This window comes from Caretta caretta, chromosome 5, assembly GCF_965140235.1.
Source record: "Caretta caretta isolate rCarCar2 chromosome 5, rCarCar1.hap1, whole genome shotgun sequence".
NCBI classification, from domain to species: Eukaryota; Metazoa; Chordata; order Testudines; family Cheloniidae; genus Caretta; species Caretta caretta.
The window spans coordinates 131,436,801-131,451,606 of record NC_134210.1 but is presented as its reverse complement, the minus strand read 5'-3'; the positions used below and the strand labels follow the sequence as shown (position 1 = coordinate 131,451,606).

Sequence of the window (14,806 nt, the reverse complement as noted above, 5' to 3'; positions counted from 1 at the left end):
AGAATGGTATCAGGAAGGCAGCATTCTGCTGAGAGTGGCTGTTTCTAGCAGTGCCTCTGATAAGCCACAGTGTCTAAAGCAGGGAGCCAGGTGCAGAGGGATGTGAGAACTTTGTGGAAGGTGGGACTACACCATGTTGTCCCTGTTTCCTCTTGTGGTGGAGGTGTAGGGTATTCTGCTCCCATATGGTCTAAAACAGAGGGGAGCATGGGGCTCGGTATTATCCCCTTTTTACAAATGGGTAATCTGAGACAGGTTACGACCAAAACTTTCAAATTCATATGCCTAACACCAGGCACCAAATAAATGGCTTGATTTTTCAAGGGTGCTGAGCACTCACAACTTTCATTGCATCCGACTGTGACTTCCGAAATCAGTGCAGAATCAGGATTAGGGTTGGGGGGCCCCTTTAGAATGATGCACTTAGTACAACAGCTTTGAATTTGTGTTATGTCTAATAAGACTTGGAAATCACACCATTTATGTTCATTATCATCTTAGTTTTTTAATGAGAAGCTGCGGTGCTGACCTTGATTTAGTCACTACAAGTGAAATACACACACACACACACCCCGGCTCAAATCTATTAGAAAGCAGGAGAGTGATTTTCTGTGTCCACATTTATGCAGTGTGAATTCTAGCTCTGATTAGCAGTTCTAATTCAAGATGGGTTTTAAAAATACCTGTTTCATTTTCTCCTTAGCGCTGCTCTTTTGAACATGGCATTTCAGAATGAGAAATAGAATTTAGAAACAGTTTGATACTCTGACATCAACCATTCTGAATCTGCTTTCATTAGTGTTTGGTAGTGTTCCTGTATTTAAGAGCATTTTTGTTAAACTCAGGCTTTTTAAGGTCTCAGCTTAATTGTGTACATTCAATATGCATTCCCTGTGGAAATGTAGCAAACAGTTTCAGAGTAACAGCCGTGTTAGTCTGTATTTGCAAAAAGAAAGGGAGTACTTGTGGCACCTTAGAGACTAACCAATTTATTTGAGCATAAGCTTTCGTGAGCCACTTACTCACGAATAGCTTATCTAAAGTGATCAATTACCAGCAGGAGAGTGGGGTGGGAGGAGGTATTGTTTCATGGTCTCTGTGTATATGATGTCTTCTGCAGTTTCCACAGTATGCATCCGATGAAGTGAGCTGTAGCTCACGAAAGCTTATGCTCAAATAAATTGGTTAGTCTCTAAGGTGCCACATGTACTCCCTTTTATTCTTGTAGCAAACAGTGTGGTTTAGCTTTGGAGTACTTCTATTCTCTCTCCCCCCCCCCCACTCCCCTTTGCCAAATTGTTTGTCATTTTAATAGTTTTATAAGGGATGTTTTTGTGGTTTCAGATGCAGGGAAAAAAGCATCGGAAAATATAAAACAAAAATGTGCAAACTAATACTCAAGTTTTTTTTGCTATTACCCTTAAGTACTTAAAATAAACTGGGAATTATTTAGGTTAAAAAATGGCTAATACAAAAGCATAGTCAGTTCTAAAGAATTGTTAATGTTCACCTACTGATACCATGCATGGTGATGTGGGGTACAGTACATCAGCTTGTTCTTCTTCCTTTTACAAGAATGTTTCTGTGGGTTCCTGCTCTTCAGGCCCCCAACTCAGCAAAGTACTCAAGCACATGCCTAACTTTAAACATGTAAGTACCTTGCTGACTTCAGGCCCAAATGAGTACTGAGATTTTTGGATCCAGAACGCAGTGACTGCTATTCTGTGTGCGTGCTGCCTTATGAAATCCGACCTCCAGTACAGAGGTAGAGTAGGAACTGTGCCCCCAACTGCTTTCACTTCCTCAAATACCACAATGAGTAATGAGTTTTCTGATGGCAACAGGCAAGAGAGGCAGCCTGCCATGCTGCTGAAGCATTTTTATTCCCACTGGAAGCTTCTCTTCACTCCCTGCTTTGATTCCTTTCTTACGGCAGCTAACACAATAGATGACTGTCTTTGCCAGGCCCCCAGCAGCTGTAACTTTACCATGCAGCACTGATGTCTATGGCAAGCCTTTTAGTAAAACCTAACATTCAAACCGTAGCCTCATCCTGCTAGAGGTGATTCTTGCCCCACTGGAATCTCCTCCACAGCCGAGGTACTTGCATGCTGCAGTCAATGCAGTATGTGAAGAAGAGGTGGAGGCTGCCCACTACTGGACCTTGAAGTAAAACCATACGTATGGACTAGTTTCCCAAGCATCTCTTCATTAAAAAAAGAAAACCTGAGTAAAACAAACTGGGAAAGTTCCTTTAAAGGGGTTTTCACTGGAATGCACATACCGTTCACACGGTCTGCTGTAAATAACAGCCTGTGTGACTTCCTGTTTTTGCTGGCTGCAGGTCTCCTGTGTGCACGTAGCAGCAGCCTCAAACACTTATTGGAAAAATGTTTGGGGCTGAAAAAAGTGTGGAATGTAGGCTCTGAGAGAAGGCTTTTAATAGTGGTGTTTATCTGATTGCTAATGAAACAAGTGATTTCTGCTCAAATACACATAGCTGCAATTCAAAACCTTGATGAAGAAAACAATTCAGGGAAGTTACGAGTTGTTAAAGTAGGCAAAAATGAGTGAAAATAAAAAGCTGAGAATCTGGACTCGTAGATCACTTTGTAAAGCTTTCATTTTACAATTGACTTTACTGCTTTGCTTGTTGTACTGTCACCCCCTTTAAACAAAAAATATCTTCCTACTGCCCCCAATTTCCCTTTTGCTAGTGTAGGAGGTTCTACTTCAATGCAGGATTCCCTATGTAAATGGTTAATTCCCACTTCTTAGAGCTCTGTGAAGTATTAGGAGTCCATATGTTACAGGGGTATAGTGGCTTAATAAAGAGGAATTCCTGCCTCAGTAGCAAATATTCTGTGAAGGTGGGGAATATTGTATTAACGAGGTGGAATATATGGGCTCAAAGAGTCAAAGGTGTTAACATGACCCTGAAACCATCCAGCATTAAACTCTTTTAAACAAGGTTTGGTATCAGAGACCTTAGCCTGCTTAGTACCATAGCAAACACATCATTCAAAACCCTTTAACCTTTTATTAAAGATACAGAAAAAAAGGGAAAACAGTTAAAGCATTTTAAATGTAAGGTATTAAAGAAGGCTTTCATTGTAACAACACCCCTTTTCCCTTTCAGCTGGAGAGAGTTTTAAGAAGAAAGTTCCTACCTCCCCTCCTTGTTTCACAGTCTCTTAGATGGTATTACAGAAGGAAATAACTGTCTGTCCGGGGGAAGAGAGATTAAGTTAGTTGAGATGGCCTGGATCTGCTGCTGTTAAATCCGATCCCGTTTCTTAGAAGACAGAACAAACACATATACAAAAGGGAAAAGAATAGGAAAGATAAAAAATGCAGCTTCTGTCTAGGGTGTTGATTTTCACTTGCACCCTTGCTGCTGGAAAAACACAGATACAGCACACAGTCTTACCAGCCACTCAGAGACCTGACAAACTTGTACGACCATCAGGCTGTTTAGGGCATTGTATTTAGCTGCTTTCTGGTCACAGTAGTGCTATAAAATATGCAGTTTTGGACAGCTAGCCAGACTCTTATTAGATGGAAGGAGAAAGAAAAGAAATAACACGGGGAAGGAAAAGGACCCATGGCGGGTGGTGAGGACCATATCTCATCCTATGTGATGTTCAGCATTTAGCTGGAGCCTGTGGAGATAAGTGGTGTGATCTGGCTCCTTTTTGTGGCCTGATCTAGTCAGGACATCTCAGGATTAGGATGAAGAAGGTCTGGGGTCCTAGAAGACAGAGGGGATGTCTGCCATGATGGTGAAGCTCACTCTTCTTTCTTCTTTCAGTCAGCTAGTGTCATAGGTGCCGACTTCTGCTGGCGCCGGTGGGTGCTCGACCCCGCCCCACCCCCATTCCAACTCCTTCTCCAAAGTCCCCACCCCAACTCTGCCCCCTACCTGCCCCTATTCCAACCCTTTCCCCAAATCCCCAACCCGGCCCTGCCTCTTCCCCGCCTTCTCCTCTGAATGTGCCACATTCCCGCTCCTCCCCACTCCCTCCCAGAGCTTGTTACGCCACAAAACAGCTGTTTTGCAGCGGCAAGCACTGGGAGGAGAAGCGGGGACGCGGCATGCTCAGGAGGGGAGGCGAGGTGAGCTGGGGGAAGAGCACCCACCAATTTTTCCCCAGGGGTGCTCCAGCCCTGGAGCACTCATGGAGTCGGTACCTATGGCAAGTGTAACAGTTGCCTCTGTCTGTTTCTTCCATAAAGTCTTTGTTTTTTAAGAACCCCAAAAGGGAGTGATGGGTCTTTTTTCCTCTCCAATTAGGCCTAATTTCTGACACACCCATTTTGGTTCATTGATTTCCAGTCTCATACTGTTCTTCTTTAGCAGGCATGATCGTAATAAAGTCCTTGAATTATATCAGTAAGTCTTTTTGTTTGGACCAGTTCAGTTCAGTCTGTCTCTTTTTGCGCCTTTTCCCATCAACATTTGTTGTTATAGGTTATTGTGACATCTTAGGAGCTTTAATTCCTGAGCTTTCACAGTTGAGCTTACAATTAGGGTAAATTTGTCGGCCCAGTTATCACAACAGAACTTTTTAAAATAAGATAAATGCTGGGTCACTGTCCCATTGAATGAAGGGAATATTCTAGCTTTACCCTTCTTTCTGCTTTCCTGACCAGTCTTCTCAGTCTGCCGTCCTCTCATGCTGCTGCCACTAGCATAGCCCTTTCTGTCATCACAGAAGACTTCAATAAGCCAAGATCCCTTGCTGGGATTTCATCTGTCTCCATCCAAACCCACACAAGTAACAGTGCCTCCCCACTCCAGCAGTTTTGGCTTTGAATGAGATTGGTTGTATCTAAGGTTAAGTGAAACTCACTTTTAACTGGTGTGGGAGGAGGAAAGTCAGGAAGTTGTGTGGATCTGAGATTTTAGTTTTGTCCAATTTCTAATTCTTATCCAAAGAATTTCACCATCAGACATTTCGTTTGCAAGTGAGCTAAAATTTGACATGGTTATTGACATTCTGGTTTGGTTCTTTGCTGAGAACTCTTGTAGAGTGTTAGGGGCTTATTCCTTCACCCACTTACTTCCCTGGTCCTTCTTGCATGAACAGAGAGCAACAATACCCGAAGTCCAAAGGTGCAAACAATTTGATGTTTATTGGGGTGAACTTCCAGCAAGCATGATTCCAGTTTCCTTCCTTAGTATCCTCCTTCCCAGCTCTGACACCACAGAGCCTTACACCTGTGTCCCTGTTCCCATTCCTGCCCATAGCCAAACACGATTCCAATTTCCTTACCCCCATTCCCTGTTCCCATTTCCCCCTTTAGCAAAACATGATTCCAATTTCCCCACCCCCATTCCCTGTTCCCATCTCCCCCACCCACACATCCACTCCCTCACTTCCTGATTGACTGCAGACTATATAGTAAAACTTGAGTTCTGCTTAGCTATACCTTAACCAATCATTTTCCTGAAATTTAACTAACCAATCCTAACATGATTATGTAACCAATTATATCCCACCACCTTAATTAGTTTGCACCCAGCCAAATTAATTATACAGCAGACAGGAACAATCACAGAACCAGACAGAGATTATACAGACAAACAATAGCAAAGTGGGAACTATAATGACAAAACAATACAGAAGTGAGGATTTCACATCCCAGCTATTGATAAGTGAGTTCTTGCCAGACAGGATGCTATCAAACTAAGTTTCCTTTTACATCTTCTAGGCACTTCCCTTTCTCTGGAGGTGATAGGCACTATCAGGACAGGATTGTATTCCTAACAGCCCAATAGCACCTTCTTTCAATGTGACTTGGTTGGAATGTGAGGATGTGACCGGTCGCTTCCCAGCTTATGGCTGCCTCTGTTGCTTAGCCAAAGGCCTTAATCTAAGAACAGGGCCTCAGACTGTCACAGTAAGAGAAGAACCTTACACTGGCAGACAGTGATTTTGATTCTTTCTTTTATACCTCTAACTAGCCAAGTGATAAGAATACACCTAAATTCTTAAAGTACAGGCCTTTACCGACAGGCCTGAATATCTATATCCTAACATAGGGCTTTTCCGCTTCCCTGACTACTTGAACCCTCATCAGATGGCCTTGGTATTAAGGAAGTGATGACTTCACGTTGTGGATCCATGCATATACCAAATAACAGCTGTCAGGTGTTAGGATATAGATATTCAGGCCTGTCTGCAAAGGCCTGTACTTTAAGAATTTAGGTGTATTCTTATCACTTGGCTAGTTAGAGGTATAAAAGAAAGAATCAAAATCACTGTCTGCCGGTGTAAAGGCCTTCTCTTACTGTGACAGTCTGAGGCCCTGTTCTTAGGCTAAGGTCTTTGGCTAAGCAACAGAGGCAGCCACAAGCTGGGAAGCAACGGGTCACATCCTCACATTCCAAACTAGTCACATTGAAAGAAGGTGCTATTGGGCTGTTAGGAATACAATCCTGTCCTGATAGTGCCTATCACCTCCAGAGAAAGGGAAGTGCCCAGAAGATGTAAAAAGAAACTTAGTTTGATAGCATCCTGTCTGGCAAGAACTCACTTATCAATACTGGGATGTGAAATCCTCACTTCTGTATTGTCTTGCCATTATAGTTCCCACTTTGCTATTGTTTGTCTGTATAATCTCTGTGTGGTTCTGTGATTGTTCCTGTCTTCTGTATAATTAATTTTGCTGGGTGCAAACTAATTAAGGTGGTGGGATATAATTGGTTACATAATCATGTTACAGTATGTTAGAATTGGTTAGTTAAATTTCAGGAAAATGATTGGTTAAGGTACAGCTAAGCAGAACTCAAGTTTTACTATATAGTCTGAGGTCAATCAGGAAGTGAGTGGGTGGGTGTGGGAAATGGGAACACGGAATGGGAAACTGGAACCATGTTTTGCTAAAGGGGAAATGGGAATGGGGGTAAGGAAATTGGAATCATGGCTAAGGGCAGGAATGGTAACAGGGACACAGGTGTAAGGCTCTGTGGTGTCAGAGCTGGGAAGGGGGACACTAAGGAAGGAAACTAGAATCATGCTTGCTAGAAGTTCACCCCAATAAACATCAAATTGTTTGAACCTTTGGACTTCGGGTATTGTTGTTCTCTGTTCATGCGAGAAGGACCAGGGAAGTAAGTGAGTGAAGGAATAAGCCCTCTAACATCAGGTAATTGACATCAGTATATAAAACGATAATACATAAGAACATTTATATTGTCTGTAATTGGTGCTTTTCCCAAGTTATTCCAAATACCTTCTGACAAGCTGGATCCATGTACAAAACAAAAATCTCTGAATCTAGTGCTCTTATCAGTCCAGAAGAGGAACAGTCAGTTTACACTTGCAGCAGATGATGATGTGCTGGTCCTCCGTTCAGAATTCACTCTCCACCACATGCTATCTACTGAAGCCATCTTCTATGTAACAAGATATGGTGGGACTTCTCTGCTTATTCAAATAGCCTTTCTAGGCTTAAATGCTGCTTCTGATCTCTTCTCTTTTCCCTTTTGTGCTTAGCCTTGTCCTTTTAAAATACCCTGACTTTCCTCTATTTCCCTCACAATTCTGTTCATTGAGTTAATCATTTGTCAGTGTTTAAGCTCCCGAATTACCTACCCTTTCCCCCTCCTCAAACTTCTTGTTTATTTTTCTCTCTGTTCTTCTGTACTTAGAAACAAAACAGCACACTGTTCATTGCATTTGTTTCAGATGTACTGGCTCTTGGAGGTGCATGCAGGGTCAATTCACATTTACTAATTTTCATCGGCAGTATTCTGATGACTATTAATGCTGCATCGTTCGTCTTTAAATGTGGCAGAGGTGGTGGGGAAAAAATACTGTGAAACATAGAAACAAAATAAAATGTAGATTTTGCCAGAGAATATTCTATTTCTTAGACCATACAGACATAATCAGACCATGCTGAAGGATTGTACTCTAGGTGAGAAAGTTGTTTATAATTTCAATATATTTACTCCTACCATATTGGTCTTGTGTTTGTGTATGTAAGCAGTCAGGATGAGCTCCACCCTGACATCTGGTGGTGAGGTGTGGCAAGTTGTGGAAAAGAACATCAGGGGCTGATCTCATTTGCATAGGCACACCCACCCCACCTAGAATGAGGCCATAGCTGCCCAAATGGTCCCTTTGGCTGCTGTGGGATCCCCAGTGTCTCTGTTATTGGGGCAGGAAGAATAAATTGTTATTACCCTGATTATGGGAACTGTGCTTGGAACTGTACTGGGCCTTTTGTTATGATGGAGGGACTCGCCATCAACTAAGTAGCACTCGCTAGGCAAGGGACATGGGTTCTAAAACTCTATGAATTGAGAGAGGCTGGGGACAGGTATTTATACTTGGTGGTATGGGCCCCCTGGTGAGGGTCTTATGTGCTAATTACACTTCTTCTTCTCTCTACTGTAGAATATCAGCACTAATGTTGATTCCATTAGGAGTCTAGTTACAGGCTGCTGAGCTGAATTTGCTTTGGGCTAATGGTGCACCAGCACTAAGGCTCCCCTACTACAAGCTGAAATCACAAAAGAGCTAAAAACTGACTAAGAGCTGAAATCACTGAGTGTTCTGTTAAGTAGTGGGGAAGCCTGACAATATATTATGAAGCAGTTTGCGGGACGGCTGGAGCGGCTTGTGGAGCAGTTTATGGGATGGCAGGAGCTGCTTGTGGGATGTGGAGCGGAGCAGTTCATAGGATGGTGGGAACTGTTTGTGGGATGCTGAGCGGAGCAGTTTGTGGACTGGCTAGCGGAGCGAAGCCCTATGGAGCTGTGGGGCAGTCAGATCATGTAAGGTGCCCCCTTACCTCTTCTCCCCCCCCCCATCTCCACCCAGGTTGGGAGGTAAAACTCTGCAGATAAACTTTTGAACTCTGGGGCTGCCCTGACCAGGGACAGAGACTTCTGGGCCATTGGACTTTTGAGACTTTGGGTGATTTCGGGTTGCTGGACTCAAGAACCCAAGGGAAAGGACATGCCCCAATTTGCTTGGGGTGGGTTTTTGCTCATGGGTTATGTTATGAATCCTGTTTGTGGTGTTTCCCCAACATAATACCACATTGTTTATCTCTGTTATTAAAAGGCTTTTTGCTACACTCAGACTCTGTGCTTGCGAGAGGGGAAGTATTGCCTCTTGGAGGCGCCCAGCGGGGGTGGTATGTATTTTCCCAGGTCACTGGGTGGGGGCTCGAGCCGGTTTTGCATTGTGTTATTGGAATGGAACCCCTAGATGCTGAACCCAGTCCTTGTTGCTGCCAACTCTGATGGGCAGAAGGGTTACATGTAAGAAAACAGAAATATTTTCATTATCTGTGTAGACTTATAAAGAAGAATACCCTCTGCTGTTTTCACAAATGGAAATACCTATTCAGGGAATGCAGGGTTGTTTATTTTGTAACTAAACATTGTAAGACAGGGTTTTGGGTCTCTGTATCCTACTTGAGTCCTGCTTTTCTTATGTATAAAATAATGGCACAGATTAAGAGCCAGGTCTTGTCAGGTTCTGAGCACTCTCACTTCCCATTGGGAATCTAAGGGTTATTGAGGGCACTCAGGGTGGAATTTTCAACATAGACTTCCATGGAAGCAGAGTTCTGTCAATGATTAAAACTCCTGTTGACTTCCTGGGCAGCTGAGTTAAGCGAACACCAAGGGTGAAACTTAAATTTGTTAGTCTCTAAGGTGCCACAAGTACTCCTTTTCTTTTAAAGGGTGAAATTGTGACACCATTGAAGTCAATAACAAAACTCCCATTGGCTTCAATGGGGCCAAGATTTTCCCCTGAGGGCTATAGCAAATCCCACCATCGGCAGACCTCCCAGCGCCACTTACCAGAGCAGTGCAGAATAAGGCCTTAAGAAGGGAAAGATTAGGGTAACAGCATCGCTTGAAATGAATCTAACCATGCTTATTTTCCTGTAACAAGAGCTTGGAACCACATGTGCTTTCACCTCTGACTGCCTAAATCATAGTAGTGGATGATGTCATAATGGGAGCTCAGTTTTCAGTCCACGCATGTCAGTCTCCGGTGAGTTGTGTCCATAACAGATCTATGGTGAAATAAAACCAAGTTATTGTTTTAAATGATTATTTAAATAATCAAATAATGTATAGACTAGTGTCAGGGGGAGGGATAGCTCAGTGGTTTGAGCATTGGCCTGCTAAACCCAGGCTTGTGAGTTCAATCCTTGAGAGGGCCACTTAGGGAACTGGGGAAAAAATTGGGGATTGGTCCTGCTTTGAGCAGGGGGTTGGACTAGATGACCTCCTGACGTCCCTTCCAACCCTGATATTCTATGACTCTATGATACATAGATGATCATCCCTCTACCAGCACAGGAATGCAGAATTTAATGCTAAAAGATTTTCTATATTGAATACTCACTAGTTGTTGTTGTTATGGTTTGATTGACTGTTTATTAAACTGTGGCATGAATTTATCTTGGCCCCTTGTGTAGCCGCCTTCAGGCCTGTTTGAAAACTGGAATCTATTTGTTGACTGAAAAGTTGTTTAGGATGGGCTGGTTATATTTAAAGTAATCATAGAGTTACTGTAGTTACGTTCTTCAGCCCAAGTAAACTAGAAAATAGGGGCTGGGTAGTGGCTTTAGAAATTGTTGCCGTGTTCATGGAGGGGTGCTGCAAGAAGTTGCCAGAGAGGGTCTGAGGCTATGTCTACACTGCACTTTTGTCAGTAAAACTTCTTTCGGACAGGGAAGCTAGGGCTACTGCCAGTTCTGACACCTTCTTGGCCCCTCTTGTGCTCAGGGAGTACAAGGCACTGAGTTGTCTGGCTCCTTCCACTCTCCTCTTAGAGTTCAAATACACAAGTGGGGCTGTGACACATGTAAGCATATGCCTTACATTAATCACAAGAGTAGGCCCATTGAAGTCAATGGGATTCCTCCTTTGCTGAATTGGGACCCATGGCACTGTCAAATGATGGTAGCTCATGTATGAAAAATACTAATTGCCAAAACATATGAAGGTGTAGTTAGGCTCTGAAGTTTATAGTTAAGCACCTAAATCAGTAGCCTGCATTGATTTCAGTGGAAGCTGCTGAAGGGAGCTGATGGTAGCCATGATGCACCATGCTCTTCCATGGGCCTGCTGGTATGGCATGTATACTACAAGCACAAAGGAAGGTGTTTTTTGGTGTTTCAAAACACAAGGCCACTGGCCAGCAGCTAGAGGCTTAGCAGTAAACACTAACACATGTCTAATCTTAAAGGATGCTCCAGTAGGAATAAATAATATCCGTGCACATGTTAAATGTAATAAGCCAAACTAAAATTTGGCTCCTAGCTTGAAAGCATTACCTGGCACTTCCAGAAAGAAGGACCGTGTCCTATCCCAAGCCATCTCATTGTCTTTCAAACAGCGATAGATCAGATCGAGCCCTCCTACAGGGAAACTGAGAGGAGAGAGAAACACTTATGAGGAATCTCTTGTGGAGCTTCCCCCAAGTTGTTCCTGTTGGGAAGATATCTTTTAGACTCTCCCCTAACTCAGCAACCCCCTTGGCTACAATGAACCTCCAGGGGTTGCTCCAGGACCTCCTTTAAAGATGGTTCCCTGCTTTAGAGAGTCTGTGTTAGAAGGGATAATATAGCCCCAAGTTTCTCTTTATGAGCAATCTGTGCTGGGGGAAAGATGGGCATCCTCCAGCCCACCTGTCCCATAGTGGGCTTGCACACTGCCCACTCTTGCCCTCCTAATCCCCACCTCACTACACAGATCCTGATCTCACGGACAGACTTCTGTAGAGTCATGGGAAGGGGTGTCGGGGCTGAGGGGGGCTGTGGACAGCCATGTACAGAAGGCCCTAGTCCCTGAATATCAGGGTCACGTGGGAGAGCTATAACCTGTTCTCATTGTTGTGCAGAACAAGAAGGAAACTGACAGGAAGAGAGTCCCCAGCCGCCCTTTCAGGATACTGAGAAGAGTCCCCAGCTAGCTTTGTAGCGATGCTTCATTGCTCTCTAGAGAGCATGAAATCTCGTTTTCTATCATAGGAGCCAAACCGGGAGCTGCTTAACACTCCTGGCTCCATTTTGAAATGGAAAGAGGCAATGGGTCACATAGTGCTGCTGAAAGGGTGATGAGAATAGGAGGGGATGGAGAGTCTGGCCAGCGCGATGAACCCAAAAACCACAGCAGCAAACAGTCAAGAGAAATAAGAATTGAAACACTTTGGACTCTCAGTTGTGGCTAAGAGGAGTTTTATCACCCTAACTCTTCTTTTTCTGCCACAATCCACTTCATACCACCGAAGGAGATGGTACGGAACATCCCTCCAACAGCCTGAAATTTCCAATTGAGGAGCTGGTCTGAAAGCAATGAACCACAGCAGGATGTGTCTTCCTTGGTCACTTGTGCCCATAATGCTGAATGTACCTGAGGCATGCCCTGCTGGTTCAGGTATACTCATTGCTTGCTTAAGTAGAAGATAGTTTGTTGGCAAAATTATTTTTAAGTAGCAGGAGAAGGAAGCCCAGATTGACCGCAACATTAGCAAAAGAAACAGAAGGCGGCAGCGGTCAGAAAGCAGAACTGTTTGGGGTTAGCCTATGCATGTGGATTTGAGCACAGAAATATTGCTATTCCAGCTCTGTAGCCACAAGTGCTGCGGTTACTGATACACTCACTGGAGAGCACACTGCACTTAATGGAGAGATTCCTCTGTAGGGGTAAAGCGAGTTGCTGAACATGATTTTCTTTCTGTAATCCAAGCAGGTTGCAAGGGGGCATGGAACATGGAAGGAAAAGATATAACAGCAGTTGGATTTCTTGTTGCTAAAAGATCATGAAAAAAGTCCTAAATGCCAACAAAACATCCAGTCGTGTGATGAGGGATGAGACACCCTGTCAAGGTTCCTCCCCCACTCTGAACTCTAGGGTACAGATGTGGGGACCTGCATGAAAAACCTCCTAAGCTTATCTTTACCAGCTTAGGTCAAAACTTCCCCAAGGTACAAAATATTACACCCGTTATCCTTGGACTGGCCGCTACCACCACCAAACTAATACTGGTTACTGGGAAGAGCTGTTTGGACGCGTCCTTCCCCCCAAAATACTTTCCAAAACCTTGCACCCCACTTCCTGGACAAGGTTTGGTAAAAAAGCCTCACCAATTTGCCTAGGTGACTACAGACCCAGACCCTTGGATCTTAAGAACAATGAACAATCCTCCCAACACTTGCACCCCCCTTTTCCTGGGAAATGTTGGATAAAAAGCCTCACCAATTTGCATAGGTGACCACAGACCCAAACCCTTGGATCTGAGAACAATGAAAAAGCATTCAGTTTTTTACAAGAAGACTTTTAATAAAAAAATAGAAGTAAATAGAAATAAAGAAATCCCCCCTGTAAAATCAGGATGGTAGATATCTTACAGGGTAATTAGATTCAAAAACATAGAGAACCCCTCTAGGCAAAACCTTAAGTTACAAAAAAGATACACAGACAGAAATAGTTATTCTATTCAGCACAATTCTTTTCTCAGCCATTTAAAGAAATCATAATCTAACACATACCTAGCTAGATTACTTACTAAAAGTTCTAAGACTCCATTCCTGTTCTGTCCCTGGCAAGAGCAGCATACAGACAGACACAGACCCTTTGTTTCTCTCCCTCCTCCCAGCTTTTGAAAGTATCTTGTCTCCTCATTGGTCATTTTGGTCAGGTGCCAGCGAGGTTACCTTTAGCTTCTTAACCCTTTACAGGTGAGAGGAGCTTTCCCCTGGCCAGGAGGGATTTCAAAGGGGTTTACCCTTCCCTTTATATTTATGACACGCCCCCCCAAATCTCAGCTAGGGTGAAACACTGGCTGGGATTTCTTCCTGGAGCTCTAGGAAAACAGAGTTAATAAGACACATGCATCTCTAAATATACTACCAAGTACATAAAGACTAACAATATTTTCCACATCTCAAGGACTATTTTAACCAGTTGATTCTGGAAAACTTTCACGGGAGAGTGCATCAGCCACTTTGTTAGAAGCTCCTGAGATGTGTTGGATGTCGAAATCAAAATCTTGGAGAGCTAAACTCCACCGAAGAAGTTTTTTGTTAGTTTCTTTGACGGTGTGAAGCCACTTCAGTGCAACATGGTCGGTTTGCAGGTGGAAACGCCGTCCCCAAACATATGGGCGTAGCTTTTCCAGAGCGTAGACAATGGCGTAACATTCTTTTTCAGTGACTGACCAGTTGCTTTCCCTCTCAGACAGTTTTTTGCTGAGAAACACTACAGGGTGGAATTCTTGATCAGGTCCTTTCTGCATTAAAACTGCTCCCACACCACGCTCGGACGCATCTGTGGTTACTAGGAACGGTTTGTCAAAGTCTGGGGCCCTTAGTACAGGGTCAGACATGAGTGTCGCTTTAAGCTTGTTAAAAGCCTTCTGACACTTTCCGGTCCACTGAACAGCATTTGGCTGTTTCTTTTTGGTTAGGTCTGTCAGTGGGGCAGCGATTTGGCTGTAGTGCGGTACAAATCGTCTGTAATAACCGGCCAAGCCTAAGAAGGATTGAACCTGTTTCTTTGACTTTGGGACAGGCCACTTTTGGATAGCATCCACTTTGGCCTGTAGGGGGCTGATAGTTCCTTGACCCACCTGGTGTCCAAGGTAAGTCACTCTGTTTAGGCCTATTTGACACTTCTTAGCCTTAACAGTTAGTCCTGCCTCCCTTATGCGCTCAAGGACTTTTTGTAGATGTTCCAGGTGGTCTGCCCAGGAATCCGAAAATATGGCCACGTCATCAAGGTAGGCGACTGCATATTCTCCTAATCCCGCTAGGAGACCATCTA

The 14,806-nt window shown here is 43.8% G+C and overlaps 1 long non-coding RNA gene across 1 annotated transcript in view; it reads right to left on the bottom strand.

Annotated features, from left to right (window-relative positions):
• Positions 1–7,104: 7,104 nt before the first annotated feature.
• LOC142072238 (uncharacterized) overlaps positions 7,105–14,806 on the bottom strand; it is a 37,445-nt gene continuing 29,743 nt past the window's right edge. The window contains exons 2-4 of the long non-coding RNA XR_012668680.1: positions 11,317–11,411; positions 9,830–10,047; positions 7,105–7,822 (exon numbers count right to left, since the gene is read on the bottom strand). This is a non-coding gene — a long non-coding RNA (uncharacterized LOC142072238). The remainder of the gene's footprint in view (positions 7,823–9,829; positions 10,048–11,316; positions 11,412–14,806) is intronic.